The sequence below is a fragment of the Anabrus simplex genome, chromosome 2 (genome assembly GCF_040414725.1).
Source record: "Anabrus simplex isolate iqAnaSimp1 chromosome 2, ASM4041472v1, whole genome shotgun sequence".
NCBI lineage: Eukaryota > Metazoa > Arthropoda > Insecta > Orthoptera > Tettigoniidae > Anabrus > Anabrus simplex.
Genome location: NC_090266.1, coordinates 992,612,111 through 992,629,857, shown reverse-complemented (window position 1 = coordinate 992,629,857; position 17,747 = coordinate 992,612,111). Strand labels below are relative to the sequence as shown.

The 17,747-nt window shown below is 40.8% G+C and overlaps 1 long non-coding RNA gene across 1 annotated transcript in view; it reads left to right on the top strand.

Annotated features, from left to right (window-relative positions):
* The window catches only part of LOC136864616 (uncharacterized), a 237,182-nt gene that overhangs the window by 98,829 nt on the left and 120,606 nt on the right, over positions 1-17,747 (top strand). The window lies entirely within an intron of this gene.

Genomic DNA, 17,747 nt, shown 5'->3' with positions numbered 1-17,747 from the left:
TGCATGTTTCTTAATTTTTAGTTCCCCTTAAGTGGAGTTTCCAAAAACAAATCACCTATGTTTCTTTACTTTCACAGGAGATTCCAAATACCAATTTTTATGTCTGTAACATATTACGTTTCTGAGGTATACTGTAGATATAGTCTTTCTAAAAATTCACCCCAAATTGTCACTCCTGTTTAACCCCCATTAATTGGATTTTCCAAAAACAAAAATTACGTGTTTCTTTATTTTCAAAGGAGATCCCAAATACCATTTTTCAGGTCTGTAATATCTTCTGTTTCTGAGATATAAGTATCCTCATTAAATGCATTCAACCCCTTTTTCACCCCTCCTATTGGGATTTTCCGAAAAAAATACGTTTCTTGATTTTTAAAGGACATTCTAAATACCAATTTTTACATGTGTGAACTTCAAAAGTTTTGAGATATAGATACACTCATTTCAAAAATTCACCCAACTTTTTACCCCCTTAGCGATGGAATATCCGAAAATCCTCTCTTAGCGAGCACCTACGTCTTAATATGAATGTATCCCAACAGTTTCATTTCTTTATGTCCAGTAGTTTTGGTTCGGCGATGATGAAGGAGTCAGTCAGGCAGTCAGTCAGGACAAGTTATTGTATATATATAGACTAGCAACATACCCGTGTTTCGCTACGGTATTATACTGAAATTTATAATCGGATGCTTTACGTTTTATATATAATCTGCCGAAATTCGCGATCTGACTCGTTTTCTGAGAGATTACGACAAAGTTCCTCCCATTTTTCAATCTTTCTTTCCAGCAATCGATTTCGTACTTCACGGGCTACGTCCAGGCATTCCACCCGGTCAGTAGGATCCCTAAATCTTTGCCATCTTTTCATATAAGCATTTTTAATATGGATCAAATCCTTGAGGAGATCCGGCGTGGTGTCGTCTTGGGTACCTTGGCTGTACTGAACCCGCGGCCGGACTGCATTCGTAGTCATTACCCGCCCTGGACACATTTCCAGCGCGGCCCGCACATTTTGACGACGGTCCAACACATTATTATTATTATTATTATTATTATTATTATTATTATTATTATTCTTGAACCCTCAGCAAGATGCAAGACGGCTAATTGGCGGTAAATTATATCTGCTGCCATTGTCATTGCTAAAATGTGACCAGCACCATTGTCGCGGTTAGGCAAGTGCGCGGGATTTCTGGCGATACGAATGACATACTTCCGTGCATTACTGACCTTACTACAGAGGTGAACAATTGCACGGTCAGTCTCATTCCTATCGTTTATTTCAAATGTGTTTAAATGTTTATTTATATGCCAGGAGAATCTACTGTAATCTAAGAACATTCTCCAAAGGAAAATATGGTTCTTGAAAACGAACCCAGGAAAGATAAAAAAATGATCGGTTTATGATAAGAATAAGTACATTGAATACCCACAGCCTGTTTCCAGTCATTCGACCGGGTCAGGAATGGAATGAATAAAGCCGCCATCTAGCGGCGAGGATAGGAATTGTGCAAATTGCCGAGGCCTGTCGCACTCCTCTGGGGCAATGATTAATGAATGACAAATGAAATGAAATGATATTGGAGAGTGTTGCCTGAATGAATCATGACAGGGAAAACCGGAGTACCCGGAGAAAACCTGTCCCACCTCCGCTTTGTCCAGCACAAATCTCACATGGAGTGACCGGGATTTGAACCACGGAACCCAGCGGTGAGAGCCGGCGTGCTGCCGCGTGAGCCACGGAGGCTCCTTATAAGTACATTATGAACGGTAAAATCAATTGGTCTCACATCTTTTTTCACCCCACCGCCGTTAAGTTGATTTACCCCCACCCCCGAAAAGGAGGCGCGTTTCTTTTTGTTTAAAGGAGAGTCCAGATATCAATGTTCACGACTGTTACTTTCAGTTTTGAGATATAAGTATCCCCATAAACATAAATACCTTTTTCCACTTCCTTTCACACTACCCCCCCCCCCCCCTTTAAGTGAATTTTCCGGCAAAAAATACTTGTTTCCTTAATAGTAAGGGATATTATAAATACCAATTATCACGACTCTAACATCTTCAGTTTTTGAGATATGTGTCCTCGTGAAAGGAGTTTAACTCCTTTTCACTCACCCCCTCAAAGACGATTCTCCCTCCCCCCTAAAAAAATCGCGTTTTACCGATCTTGATAGCTGCAGTCGCTTAAGTGCGGCAAGTATCCAGTATTCGGGATATAGTGGGTTCAAACCCCACAGTCGGCAGCCCTGAAGATGGTTTTTCGTGGTTTGCCATTTTCACACCAGGCAAAGGCTGGGGCTGTACCTTAATTGAGGCCACGGCCGCTTCCTTCCCAGTCCTAGCCCTTTCCTATCCCATCGTCGCCATGAGACATATCTGTGTCGGTGCGACTTAAAGACGATAACAAGAAAACCGCGTTTTTCTTTGTTTTTAAAGGAAATCCAAGTACCAATTTTCACGTCTGTAACAACTTTAGATTTTACTATATGTAAGTATCCTCATACAATTAATTCAATTCATTTTTCAATTCTTTCACCTCCCCCGCCCCCCCCCCCCCCCCATTGGCTTCTCCCAGAATACGTGTTTCTTTACTTTTAAAGCAAATTCCAAATACCAAATTTCACGTCTGCAACATATAGAGTTTTGAGATATCGGTATCCTAATTAAAAGAATTCAACACTATTTTCAATAACTTTTACCCCCACCCCCACCCCCACCAAGTGGTTTTTCCGAAAACTAAACAAACATATTTCTTTTTTTAATAGATATAAAAATACCATTTTTCAATTCTGTAACATGTTAAGCTTATGAGATATACTGTAGAAATTCTCATTTTAATATTTCACCCCCTCTTTAGTGGCCCCTAAGTGGAGTTTCCAAAGACAAATGGCCTATGTTTCTTTACTTTTAGAGGAGATTCCAAATTTCAATTTTTACGTCTGTAACATTTTACGTTTCTGAGATATACTGCAGATATAATCTTTCTAAATTTAACCCCAATTTGTCACTCCTGTTTAACCCCCATTAATTGGATTTTCCTAAAACAAAAAATTCGTGTTTCTTAATTTTTAAAGGAGATCCCATTTACCAATCTTCACGTCTGTAATATCGTGTTTCTGAGATATAAGTATCCACATTAAAAGCATTCAACCCCTTATTCACCCTTTTTCACCCCTCCTCTTGGAATTTTCAGAAAACAAAAAATACATGTTTTAAGGAGATTCTAAATATCAATTTTTACATCTGTAAACTTTTAAAGTTTTGAGATATTGGTACACTCATTTTAAAAACTTGGATTTTCCAAAAACAAAAATTACATTTTTCTTTATTCTTAAAGGAGATCCCAAATACCAATTTTCAGGTCTGTAATATCTTCAGTTTCTGAGATATAAGTATCCTCATTAAAGGCATTCAACCATTTTTCACCCCTTTTCACCCCTCCTATTAGGATTTTACGAAAACAAAAAAATACGCGTTTCTTTACTTTTTAAGTGTAGACCCTACTGAGTTTTAATTTTTCTGCAATTCTTATCCGATTTTCACCAAATTTTGGTAGTACATTGATATAAGTAAATTTAAGCTAATTATAAAATTTGAATGAATTTGAATGTATGTTTTTCAATTTATAACAATTTTTTGAAAAAGTACATAATTTTCTGTCTCTGTCACGTTCATGGCCCACTTTGTAGGTGGTTTCACTCAATCGTCTGCCATCAACTGCCATTTTACCTCTTGACAGGCTAGGGAACCCATATTGAACTCCCCCACAGCATTTACAGCCATATCCTTCATTCCAACAGCAGAACAAAATGTATTCATAGCTGCATAGCCAGCCCCAATACTGATGAAAGCATCAACCATCCTCTTGTTGATTTCAAACGAAGGACTCTGAGATTTCTCATAAGCACGTTGACTACTGTACGCCATTGAATTGACAAAAACCACAATTTTCACATTTAACCACCACCATGCTTCTAAAACCAAATCTCTCCCTCATAAACACACACAAAGATTTGCTTCTACACTCACCACACTGAAGGTTGGAAATCAAGTTTTGCAATGCACCACAATGAATGATTACAGAGTCATCACTAACCACACTAGATCTACCACTATTTACATCATTAAAAAGTTAAGCTTTTTGACACTCCTGGAAACAGGAGTTGAAGGCTCACTTTCAGCCTCTAAATACACACTGCAAGATGAAGGACCAGGATTAACCTCAGATTCACAAGAACTTGCACCTATGGAGTTAACCTTACCCCAACGTTTATTTACATTGCAAACTGCACTTCTCGATTTCTTACTCTTACGAAGTCTATGTTTACGCGACCTACTAGACACTGAATGCATTATATTAAAAAACAGAACACAAACTGATCAACTAAACGAAATATACAACAAAAACTTATCTTAGAAAAACACAACAATCTCACATCAAAATATAAACTAACCACATGTTATCCGGCACGGAAGTAATCAAAGGAACTGCCACTTGTTACCATAGAAACACATTATTTCACAAGTCTGTGTGTAAATAATACAATACACAATAAATATGCAATTTCTACGGTGAATAATGAATGTAAGAAACTCAAAAGTAGATTTACCTGGAACTGGAAGCTCAGATAAAGTACTGCTCTTTGACTTTACGTGTTCCTATCTGAAGATATTTCTGAAATAATATAACAGATGGCAGCACTAGGCCATTTCTAAACATCATGCTCAAGAATCAAGTTGAAACACAAAAGAATCTGTGAGCTATGCCACTTTATCTGCAGGGAAGTGGGCGTGTCCATTCAAAACTGAAGTGCACGTGTCATTTTAAAGCCCCGCCGACCATTTAAAAATGGCTGTACAGGCAAAAAAATTACATTACAATGCGTGGCAAGGAATGAAATATCATCTGATGGAAAAATCTAATTTTCGGTTCCTGGACCACTTTTGACTGAAAAACTCAGTAGGGTCTCCCCTTAAAGGAGATTCCAAATACCAATTTTTACATCTGTAAATTTTTAAAGTTATGAGATATAGATAAACTCATTTTCAAAATTCACCCCCCCCCCCCATTATATGGATTTTCCAAAAACAAAAAAATATGTGTTTCTTTATTTTTAAGGGAGATCCCAAATACCAATTTCAGGTCTGTAATATCTTCAGTTTCTGAAATATAAGTATCCACATTAAAAGCATTCAACCCCCTTTTCACCATTTTCCACCCCTCCTATTGGGATTTTCCGGAAACAAAAAAAATACGTGTTTCTTTATTTTTAAATGGAGATCATAAATGCCAATTTTTACATCTGTAAACCTTTAAAGTTTTGAAATATAGATACACTCATTTTAAAAATTAACCCCCCTTTCAACCCCCTTAGCGATGGAATATCCAAAAATCCTCCGTTAGCGAGCACCTACATGTTAATATGAATGTATCCCCAAAATTTCATTTCTTTATGTCCAGTAGTTTTGGCTCGGCGATGATGAATCAGTCAGTCAGTCAGTCAGTCAGTCAGTCAGGACAAGTTCTTTTATATATATAGATTAGGCGTCCGGTTCGATGTTTTTTAAATAGACGGTTACCGCCTTCACAACAGTGTCATAACATGTCTTGATTCATATGCGTTTTCCCGACCAACCTTCACCATTTTACATTTATATAGGATATCTTTACGATATTAATCTTCATTCAGAGCGCATCTATTTAACCTGATAGTTTCCGAAAATATTTTTTAATGACGGTTGTTCCCCAGTTGATCTTATGTCCGATGCTATGCAATATGTCTTCCTAGGAAGTCTACCTGCTACCTTAATTGTTAACATTTTTCATCGTTGTGATGATAATAATAATGTAATTGGCTTTACGTATCACTAACTAATTTTACGGTTTTCCAAGACGCCGAGGTGCCGGAATTTAGTCCCACAGGAGTTCCTTTACGTGCCCGTAAATCTACTGACATGAGGCTGACGTATTTGAGCACCTCGAATATCACCCGGCTGAGCCAGGATCGAACCTGCCCTGTTGAGGTCACAAGGCGAGCGCCTCAACCCTCTGAGCCACTCAGCCCGGCTTTCGTCGTTGTGCCCGCGGTTTCTGCCGTTATAGAAAGATGCAGTCACATTCTTGAAATTCGCATTTTCAATAATATCCACAATTTCCGTTTGATCCAGTATATATTAACAATATTATTCAAAGCTTCTTAACAATTTAACTCTCACTTTACCAAATTGTGTAGCCAATTTATATCGTTGAATACGTGTTCCATTCTTCATCCTTGCTCCACATTTCGTCGAGTTCGACGTCACACATCTTTGTTCCACTTGAAAAGTAGTAGAAAGGTTAGAGTACTAACAAATATATGAATGATAGTTGCGTAGGGATCAAACGTGCATCAGAGAATCGCTCAAATGAAACGAGCCTTATGTCGTTTATTACGACTTTCCTTCTTATTTTCAGACACTCATAGTTTTGTTTTGTTTCATTTTTTTATTTTTTGTCGAAACTCAGAAACTGTCTGCTAAGATGACACTGCCCCTTAAATGAAGCGTCAACAATGTTTTATTCCTTTAGAAATAAATGCACCTGTAAAAGTGCAGCAAGAATTTAGTGCACATACATAAGATAAAGTGGGGTAATTGTAACCGTCCTCTGGACTTGGACCCGATTACTCTGCTTTCTGACCGGGCGAGTTGGCCGTGCGCGTTGAGGCGCGCGGCTGTGAGCTTGCATCCGGGAGATAGTAGGTTCGAATCCCACTATCGGCAGCCCTGAAGATGGTTTTCCGTGGTTTCCCATTTTCACACCAGGCAAATGCTGGGGCTGTACCTTAATTAAGGCCACGGCCGCTTCCTTCCAACTCCTAGGCCTTTCCTATCCCATCGTCGCCATAAGACGTATCTGTGTCGGAGCGACGTAAAGCCCCTAGCAAAAAAAAAAAAATCTGCTTTCTGAGCCAGTACATTAACTGATTCTGCAAAAACGGCTCTCGAAATTGCGGTATTAACTGTGTTTATATAATCTGGTAGTGTGCGCCAGCGTATCGTCATTTGATATCACAGTGTGATTTATGTATACGTACTTTAATCCTTTCGCGACGTGTAATTCCAGGCATGTTATATTTTTTGGTTTCTAACCATTTAAATAAAAGTAAACTTCTACCGTGCCTAAATAGGTTTGTGTTCAGTTATACTGTACGCCTACCGTTTTAAAATCTCAGAATGATGCCTTCAGGGAAAACATTTTTTTGTTTGGTTCACAAGTCCATAGACTGGGTTGATGCAGCCCTCCATGCCACCCTATCCTGTGCAACCATTTTTATTTCTACGTAACTACTACATCTTCTCTAATCTGTCATATTCATGACTTAGCCTTCCCCTACCATTCATACCGCCTACACTTCCCTCAAAAACTAACTGAACAAGTCCTGGGTGTCGTGGCTTATCATTCTGTTTCTTCTGATCAAATTTAGCTAAATCTTTCTCCTCTCATCACTTCGATTGAATATCTCTTCATTCGTGATTCGATCTATCCATCTCAGCTTCAGCATACTTCTGTAACACCCCACGTCTAATCTTTTCCTCTCTGAGCTAGTTATTGTCCATGTTTCACTTCCGTACAATGCCACGCTCCAGACGAAAGTTTTCGAAAACATCTTTCTAATTCCTGTGTCAATATTTGGAGTGAGCATTTTTTTTTTTTAAGATTGGTCTTCCGTGCTTGTAGGGGCTGCCTGGCCGAGGCGGTAAAGGCGTGCTCGGTTCGCCCGGAAGGACGTGGGTTCGAATCCCCGTCAGGAAGTCGTAAAATTTAAGAAACGAGATTTCCACTTCCGGAGGTGCATATGGCCCTGATGTTCACTCAGCCAACACCAAAAATGAGTACCAGGTTAATTCCTGGGGGCAAAGGCGGTCGGGCGTAGAGCTAACCACTCTACCCCATCACGTGCCGATGTTAACAATGGTGGAAGCCTTTACCTTCCACTCCTCCAAGGGCCTTCATGGCCTGTATGGAGGTGACTTTGCTTTTTGCTTTGCTTCCGTGCTTGTGCTAGTCTGTGTTTTATGTCCTCCTTACTTCTGCCGTCGTTAGTGATTCTACTACCCAAATAACATTATTCATCTACTGTCTCTACGACTTCATTTCCTAATCTGTATCACTCAGTTTTGTGCGACTGTAGTCCATTGTTTGTGTTTTAGATGTATTTATTTTTCATCTCGTACTCCTCCTTCAAAACTGTACCCGTACCATTCTCCAGTTCTTGTGCAGACTCAGAGATAAAATAACAATTTCATCGGCAGACTTTTGATTTCCTCTCCGTGGATTGTGATTCTCTTTCCAAATTCCTCTTTGATTTATTTTGCCGCCCTGTTGTATACAAAAACAAAAAGGTGAAACTGCCGCCTTGCCTAATTTCTTTCTGACCGGGCGAGTTGGCCGTGCGTGTAGAGGCGCGCGGCTGTGAGCTTGCATCCGGGAGATAGTAGGTTCGAATCCCACTATCGGCAGCCCTGAAAATGGTTTTCCGTGGTTTCCCATTTTCACACCAGGCAAATGCTGGGGCTGTACCTTAATTAAGGCCGCGACCGCTTCCTTCCAACTCCTAGGCTTTTCCTATCCCATCGTCGCCATAAGACCTATCTGTGTCGGTGCGACGTAAAGCCCATAGCAAAAAAAAAAATTCTTTCTGGAATGCTGCTTCTTTTTCATTGTCCTGGATCCTCATCACTGCAGACTGATTTTTGTACAGATTATAGGTAATCCTCGCTATCTGATTTCGATCAGCTTAAGAATCTCAATTAGCTTGGTACTATTAATAATAGTTAATGTCAATAACGAACTGTTTAGCAAATTACTGTATTAATTGTAAGGATACCGGGCGAGTTGGCCATGCGCGTAGAGGCGCGCGGCTGTGAGCTTGCATCCGGGAGATAGTAGGTTCGAATCCCACTATCGGCAGCCCTGAAGATGGTTTTCCGTGGTTTCCCATTTTCACACCAGGCAAATGCTGGGGCTGTACCTTAATTAAGGCCACGGCCGATTCCTTCCAACTCCTAGGCCTTTCCTGTCCCGTCGTCGCCATAAGACCTATCTGTGTCGGTGCGACGTAAAGCCGCTAGCAAAAAAAAAATTGTAAGGATATGTTTACATTCTATTAGTGGCACAGCTGATTAGGCATTTGCTCAGAGAAATTTGAGAATGAATTACCATCAATGTCGATATTTAATAATACTTACATGTAATTTATCAGATCTACAATCTATGTAAAGATTCACTTTTAGGACAGAATTTCGACAGAGTTGTGAATTCACTTTTGTCATAGAAATCAAAGTCACACGCACACATGATGTACTTCTCAACGTTGTTTTAAGTCGGCAATTCTTTTTGAAAACCTACAGGGCTGTTAGGGTATACAAATTAGAACACAACTGGAACCTGACCTTTTGGAGTCATGTACGGGACAAGTAACTTTTTGCAGATCTCAGGCTACAGATGTGAGGCTTGGACTCCTCGTAAAATCAAGTATTCACTATTTGTTATAGGTCGTGCGGCGACGATGGGAGAGGAAAGGGCTAGGACTGGGAAGGAAGTGACCCTGGCCTTAATTAAGGTACAGCCCCAGCATTTGCATGATATGAAAATGGCAAGCCACAGAAAATTATCTTCAGGGCCGCCGACAGTGGGGTTCGAACCCACTATCTCCCGAATGCAAGCTGACAGCAGCGTGACCAAAACCACGCAGCCACTCGCTCGGTAATAAAGTATTTACCTTTCTGATTCTATAGAATATCGTTGTTAACGATTACAAAATTACAATTGATTTTCTGAGCCTGATTCCGTGATTTTTTTTTTTCGATCATCACAAAGACATCATGTTTGTTCCAGATTTATTTGGATACATTTCGTCAAATCTCTGTTTTACAGAAACACTGGGGCAACGACCTCGATGATTGACCCATTATAACTGCAGTCGTCATGCGTGACACTTGAATGTTTCAAATAGTTCATTTACTACTCCAGGAGGTTGTCAGTTGACAAGTGCTTATAAAATGAAGTAATCTTTTGTTATTTATAGATGGTGCTTAAACAACTTTTGTTTAATTTATTGGGGCCCTTGATGTCGCTTTCTGGTTCTCATTTCATTTAGGCTCTTAGTGCGGCTCCTTGGCTGACTGGTCAGCTTCGTAGCCTTCGATTCTGAAGGTCGGGGATTTTAAGCAGTTGTGGTTAATTCATGTCTCTGGGAATAGGTGGTCGTGTTTGTCTAATACACTCCTCTTCATATACAAACAATACTCCGGACTACAAACCACCACAGAAGCACGCAAATATATCCCTCCACATATGTGACTTCAGCCCGCAATGCGATCCACCAGGGAGTGGGAAAGGCGGTGGAGTGAGATGATTGGTATGGAGCTCTCAACTCGTTTCGTTGCTGTTACTTCTTTTAGGGACGGGAGATAGGGTGTCCACGGTGCCTTTTGCGTTTGAAGCCTGTGTAGTAACCTGTATTTTATTGACTTCAGTATGAAAATGAAAACGTACAACCTGTTCCAGCCATTGACTGAGTCAGGGATGGAATGAATGAAGCCTCCTTCTTGCGGCGATGATAGGAATTGTGCCGGCTACCGAGGCCTGTCGCACTCCTCTGGGGCAATGATTTATTACTGACAGGTGAAATGAAAAGATATTGGAGAGTGTTGCTGGAATGAAAGATAATGGGGAAAACCGGAGTACCCGGAGAAAATCCTGTCCCGCTTCCGCTTTGTCCAGCACAAATCTCACATGAAATGACCGGGATTTGAACCACGGAACCCAGCGGTGAGATGCCGACGCGCTGCCGCCTGAGCCATGGAGGCTACTAATGTCAGTATGTCAGTGATAATATAACTGTACGTTACGCTAAGAACTAAGAAAGAAGGAGCTGTGGCTCACGAGAAAAGCATACTGTCAGCATTTGCCTTCTATTGAAATTCTAGACCGTGTAAACTACTACTTGCGGCTGCTGATTGTATAGTAATTAAATTTCAGTGTCAGTGAACGAACTGCTATATTTTCTTTGAATACTTTATAATTATATTGTTTCAACTTTGGACAGCAAGACGTTAGGTACGTCGACGGATGGAAAGGCATCAATGGAATTTAACACAGGTGTCACATTTGCATTTCTCCGAAGTGACTGGAGAATTAAAACAAGAGAGCTGAACTAAGGTTAGCCGCTGAGGCAGGCGACCTATTCTTAGCAGACACGCTTTTATTTATAAGCTATGAAAGTAGATGTCTTGCCTTTGCTCTGACAATCAATATGCGCCCAGCATGATCTTCGTTGTCGTCGCCTATGGATCAGATTACGCTAGAACTAGAAGTACTTGATCCACAGATCTATTCTATGGTGCCTGATGTTGGGGACTTGTAACATCCTGCTTTACTATGTGTACGAGTCGTACTGGGTAAATTTACAATATTGTAATTTCCACACTACGTAATTTGTGCAGCAAGATATTATACAATCTAATATTTTACTGGAAAACTGATACGAAGGAAAATAAAAACATAATTAAAACGTGATTTACCCTGCAAGTGACTGTGCGGTTTGGGTCAGGTAGCTATCACCTTGCATTTGGGAGGTAGTGGGTTCGAACCCCCACTGTCGGCAGCCCCGAAGATGGTTTTCCGTTATTTTCCATTTTCACACCAGGAATATGCTGGGGCTGTACCTTAATTAAGGCCGTGGCCGCTTCCTTTCCACTCTCAGCCCTTTCCCATCTCATCGTCGTCATAAGCCATATCTTGTGTCGATGCGACGTAAAGCAGATTGTTTAAAAGCGACGTAATTTTCATTTTCTCTGTAACAATTACAGTCGGCCGAAAAGTATCGGCTCACCTGCATATTGTTACAAATAAAACTCCATCTGTTTCATTACTCTAATTTATTTCAAAGCAAAGCAAAAGTCACCTCCGTACAGGCCATGAAGGTCCTTGGAGGAGTGGAAGGTAAAGGCTTCCACCATTGTTAACCTCGGCACATGATGGGGTAGAGTGGTTAGCCCTACGCCCGGCCGCCTTTGCCCCCGGGAATTAACCTCGTATTCATTTTTGGTGTAGGCTGAGTGAACCGCAGGGCCATATGCACCTCCGGAAGTGGAAATCTCGTTTCTAAAATTTTACTACTTCCTGATGGGGATTCGATCCCACGTCCTTCCGGGCGAACCGAGTACGCCTTTACCGCCTGGGCCAGGCAGCCCCTCTAATTTATTTCAGGATGGCCAATATATGTAAACACACATTTAAACACAATCAGTTCTAACCAGATGAATCGCCACACTAATTACCAGTCTATTTACAAATCTCTCTGCCTTATGGCGCAGCAAGGGTCCAGTCCGCTCCTTCACCTTGGATACTAATCCTTACTTTCACTTTCCCAAAGTCCAGTCAACTCGTACACTGTGCGTAGACAGCTGGATTTGAACACAGTGCCACTGGCTATACAAAACACGACGACTGTTCGCTGGTTCGACTCCACTTAAACTTCACACAGTCACATGCAGCGAGCAACCAAACAGCTCAACAGGATTCAACAGCAGGACAATACTCACAACAGTGAACATTAACGCAGGTTCATTTACCTTCACACTCGCGACAGCGGCTTCCCTCCCTGACTCACGCAGAAATACACGCACACACAGTATAGTCTTTCGTTCCGTCAATCCAGTCCACGCACTCACTGGCCTCTCCGACACCACAACAACAGCTCCTGGTTCAGACCTCGGTGGGACACTGGCGACAGCCAACACCTTTGTCGTCCTCAGCCCAGCCAACGACTCCAACTCACTCACACTGGCTCCAACTCGGAGCCCAACTGTTCCTCCGAGTCCAGCACTGACTGACACCAACTGAGTCCAACACCCTGCAGCTTGCCTCCCTTTTTATAGCTCGCGTGATTTGATCCAGGAATTTCACGATGCCACTAGAAGCAGAACATTCCCGTTGAATCTCCAAGGAACTCACAGGTAAGCCGGCCGACGAGAACAATACACGGAAAGGCGGCTCCACCCCACAAGCCGGCTGGGAGATTCCAGGTCGTCTGAGTCACCAGCCCCTTCCTGGGAGTACCGAAAGGGGCTACCACGGGGCTGGCACGTAACAATATTAGCGGCTGTTGTGTGTATGTTAGTAAACACGACGGGCTTCAGTGGTTCAGACGGTTAAGGCTCTGGCCTTCTGACCCCCAACTTGGCAGGTTCGATCCTGGCTCAGTGCGGTGGTATCTGGAGGTGCTCATGTACGCCAGCCTCGTTCCGGTAGATTTACTGGCACGTAAAAGAACTCCTGTGGGAAAAATTCCGGCGCATCAGCGTCTCTGAAAACGGTCAAAAGTAGTTAGTGGGACGTCAAAACAATAACAGTATTATTTATTATTGTTAGTGAACAGCACATGTAATTGCAATCTTACAGAACCTACATTACCAGGCAGTACCTGCCCATACCAACAAAATACAATGTTACGAAGATAAATGTCGCCCTTCTGCAGACAAAAAGTATTGGCACACGTATCCTATGACACTGATTGTCGTGTTCGTTTCCTTTGCGAAAATGCCCAGTTAATGGCCAGTATGCATATGCATCCCCTTCGCTTTGATAACAGCCTGTATACACCTAGGTATGTATGCTATTTATTAGATTCCGAGGCCCGTCAGAGGTAATTTTCGACCATTCCTCCCGGAGTACTCTCTCAAAGTGCTGTTTATCGAGCGAACGCCGTTGTCTGACTTGTGTGTCGAGATAAACCCACAGGTTTTCAATAGGGTTGAAATCGCGACTTTGCGGTAGGGTAATCACCCATCGCGGAGCGTTATAGCCTATAGCAACCACTCCCGGGTTTTCATGGCACTATGTATTGGGTCGTTGTCTTGCTGGAAATGAAATACCGCTATCCAGTCCCAATTTCTACACACTAGCGTGTAAATTACCTTGAAACACGTCGATGCATTTCATATGACCTATTGTACCGCGGATTACAGCTAGATTTCCAAAGCCGGACACTGGAATACATCCCCGTACCATGAATCCACTTCTGCCATGTTTGACCGTGGGAAGCATGTGTTAGACTTGGAGCTGTGTGTTCTGGGCTTGCGACACTGAATTTCGATTCATCGGAAAATATAACTGTATTCCATAAATTCGATCGGCTTGCTGCTGTATTCCTTCGCAAACTGCAGGCGTTTCTTACGGTTAATTTCCGAAATGTATGGCTTCTTCCTGAGAGATTATCATGCATATTAACCCAATTCAAAACATTGCGTATTGTTTAAAGACACACTTGGTAGTTGGACGTTGTCTGCATATACGCAGCGAGAGTTCCTGCACTTGTAAATGGTTCTCTCTGAGCAAGGCTGATGATTCATGTACGCTCTTGGGTTGTAAGCACTTTCTGATGCCTAGATCAAGTTTTATTTACTGTTCTAATAATATTGTTGATTTTACGTCCCACAAACTAATTTTACGGTTTTCACAGATCCCGATTTGCCGGAATTTTGTCCCGCAGGTATTCTTTAACGCGTCCGTAAATCTACCGACACGAGGCTGAAGTGTTTGAGCACCTTCAAATACCACCGGACTGAGCCACGATCAAATCTGAATTCCTTGTTCTATCGGTATCCTGGTGTTTCTTAATAATGGGCCTTACTGCGGTGTAGTTCAGAAAGTTCCTCACCAATCTGTCGATAGCTCTTCTCTTGGGAATGGAGCAACGCTCCCCTTATCATGTAATGACACTGCATGTTCCGTCTTCAGACTCATTGTCGGAACTGGTGCATAAAGGTGCGTCTACACCAACATGTTTTCTTCAACTTTGTTCATAAACACGGTCAACCAACAATGTTCATGAACACTTGTATGTTAATAAACAAAATAATGTGTTCGTATAGTTTTCGGCCATGTTTATAAACAAAATGAAACTTTTCGTGCTTCAGACAATTGGATTCGCACATGCGCAAAGACGCAGTTAGAGCATGCAAACTCGTAGCACGGAGTACGATGCTTTTTTATTTCTTCTAAAAATTGACTACCGAATCGCAAGCGACTCGCATACCGCGTGGAATTGAGGAGAAACGCATGACAGTATTTATTGATATGGAGTGGTCTAATGAGAAGGTTTTGGCACTAATTGATTCATGCCTCAATTATCCCTTTACGTGGGACAGTCAGTATCCCAATCATTAGGACACGAATCCTCGAAAGGATGCTTCCTCAGACCTGTGCTCTGAGTTTTATTGCAGTCAACATGATATTGAACATAAAATCAACAAACTCAGGTCAGATCCATAGAAAATTCTTGAAAGTCCAGAAAAGTGAAAGCAGTCCAGATTGTGTGTATACACCAAAATGGTTTGCCTGTCTGACCATTTCTGGTAAGGGAAGAAGATAGCCAGAGCACAGTTAAAAATTACAGGTTCAGGTAAGTTAACATATAGACTATTTATTATTGTACTAGCATTTGTACACGTTCTTCGCACGGGAATATGCAGTGGATTACATGTTCCTTCAGGTATTTATACGAACTAACATGGCTCTATTCACACGTTTAATGCGACAGGTTAAAATGATATTTTCCAACGAAAGCGCTTGGCAGTAATCGAAATTTTATGAAGCTCAACAAAATCGAGAGAGAATGAGGACGCTTTCCGAATTTATTGTACCGTACATTTCCTGGTCCGAGATTGTGCGAAATTCTCCATGGTTCTCAGGTTGCATATTGTATCTCCGACCACTGGCGTGGCGTTCTGACCTGGATGATACCTCTCAAACGTTTGTTATATACAGTCCTTTGATAGACGAATATATTTGCGAATTATCTATATATATAAAAGAACTTGTCCTGGCTGACTGACTGACTGACTGACTGACTGACTGACTGACTGACTGACTGACTGACTGACTGACTGATTCATCATCGCCGAGCCAAAACTACTGGACATAAAGAAATGAAATTTTGGGGATACATTCATATTAACATGTAGGTGCTCGCTAAGGGAGGATTTTTGGATATTCCATCGCTAAGGGGGTTAAAAGGAGGTTAATTTTTAAAATGAGTGTATCTATATCTCAAAACTTTAAAGGTTTACAGATGTAAAAATTAGCATTTATGATCTCCATTTGAAAAGAAAGAAACAGGTATTTTTTGTTTCCGGAAAATCCCAATAGAAGGGGTGGAAAACGGTGAAAAAGGGGTTGAATGCTTTTAATATGGATTCTTATATTTCAGAAACCGAAGATATTACAGACCTGAAATTGGTATTTGGGATCTCCCTTAAAAACAAAGAAACATATATTTTTTGTTTTTGGAATATCCAAATAAAAGGGGGGGGATTTTAAAAATGAGTTTATCTATATCTCATATTTTAAAAATTTACAGATGCAGAAATTGGTATTTGGAATCTCCTTTAAAAATAAAGAAACACGTATTTTTTGTTTTCGGAAAATCCTTATAGGAGGGGTGAAGAGGGGTGAAAATGGTTCAATGCCTTTAATGAGGATACTTATATCTCAGAAACTGAAGATATTACAGACCTGAAAATTGGTATTTGGGATCTCCTTTAAGAATAAAGAAATATGTACTTTTTGTTTTTGGAAAATCCAAATAGTGGGGGGAGGAAAAGGGGGCGAATTTTTAAAATGAGTGTACCTATATCTCAAAACTTTAAAAGTTTACAGATGTAAAAAGTGATATTTAGAATCTCCTTTAAAAATAAACATGTATTTTTTTGTTTTCTGAAAATCCCAATAGGAGGGGTGAAAAAGGGTGAATAAGGGGTTGAAAGCTTTTAATGTGGATACTTATATCTCAGAAACTGAAGAGATTACAGACCTGAAAATTGGTAAATGGGATCTCCTTTAAAAATTAAGGAACACGATTTTTTTTGTTGTAGGAAAATCCAATTAATGGGGGTTAAACAGGAGTGACAAATTGGGGTTAATTTTTAGAAAGATTATATCTGCAGTATATCTGCAGACGTAAAAATTGAAATTTGGAATCTCCTCTAAAAGTAAAGAAACATAGGCCATTTGTTTTGGAAACTCCACTTAAGGGCCACTAAAGAGGGGGTGAAATATTAAAATGAGAATTTCTACAGTATATCTCATAAACTTAACATCTTACAGAATTGAAAAATGGTATTTTTATATCTATTAAAAAAAGAAATATGTTTGTTTAGTTTTCGAAAAAAGCACTTGGGTGGGGGGAGGTAAAAGTGACTGAAAATAGTGTTGAATTCTTTTAATTAGGATACTGATATCTAAAAACTCTATATGTTACAGACGTGAAATTTGGTATTTGGAATTTGCTTTAAAAGTAAAGAAACACGTATTCTGGGAGAAGCCAATGAAGGGGGGCGGGGGAGGTGAAAGAATTGGAAAATGAATTGAATTGTATGAGGATACTTACATCTAGTAAAATCTAAAGTTGTTACAGACGTGAAAATTGGTACTTGGATCTCCTTTAAAAACAAAGAAAAACGAGGTTTTCTTGTTATCGTCTTTAAGTCGCACCGACACAGATATGTCTCATGGCGACGATGGGACAGGAAAGGGCTAGGACTGGGAAGGAAGCGGCCGTGGCCTTAATTAAGGTACAGCCCCAGCCTTTGCCTGGTGTGAAAATGGCAAACCACGGAAAACCATCTTCAGGGCTGCCGACTGTGGGGTTCGAATCCACTATCTCCCGAATACTGGATACTTGCCGCACTTAAGC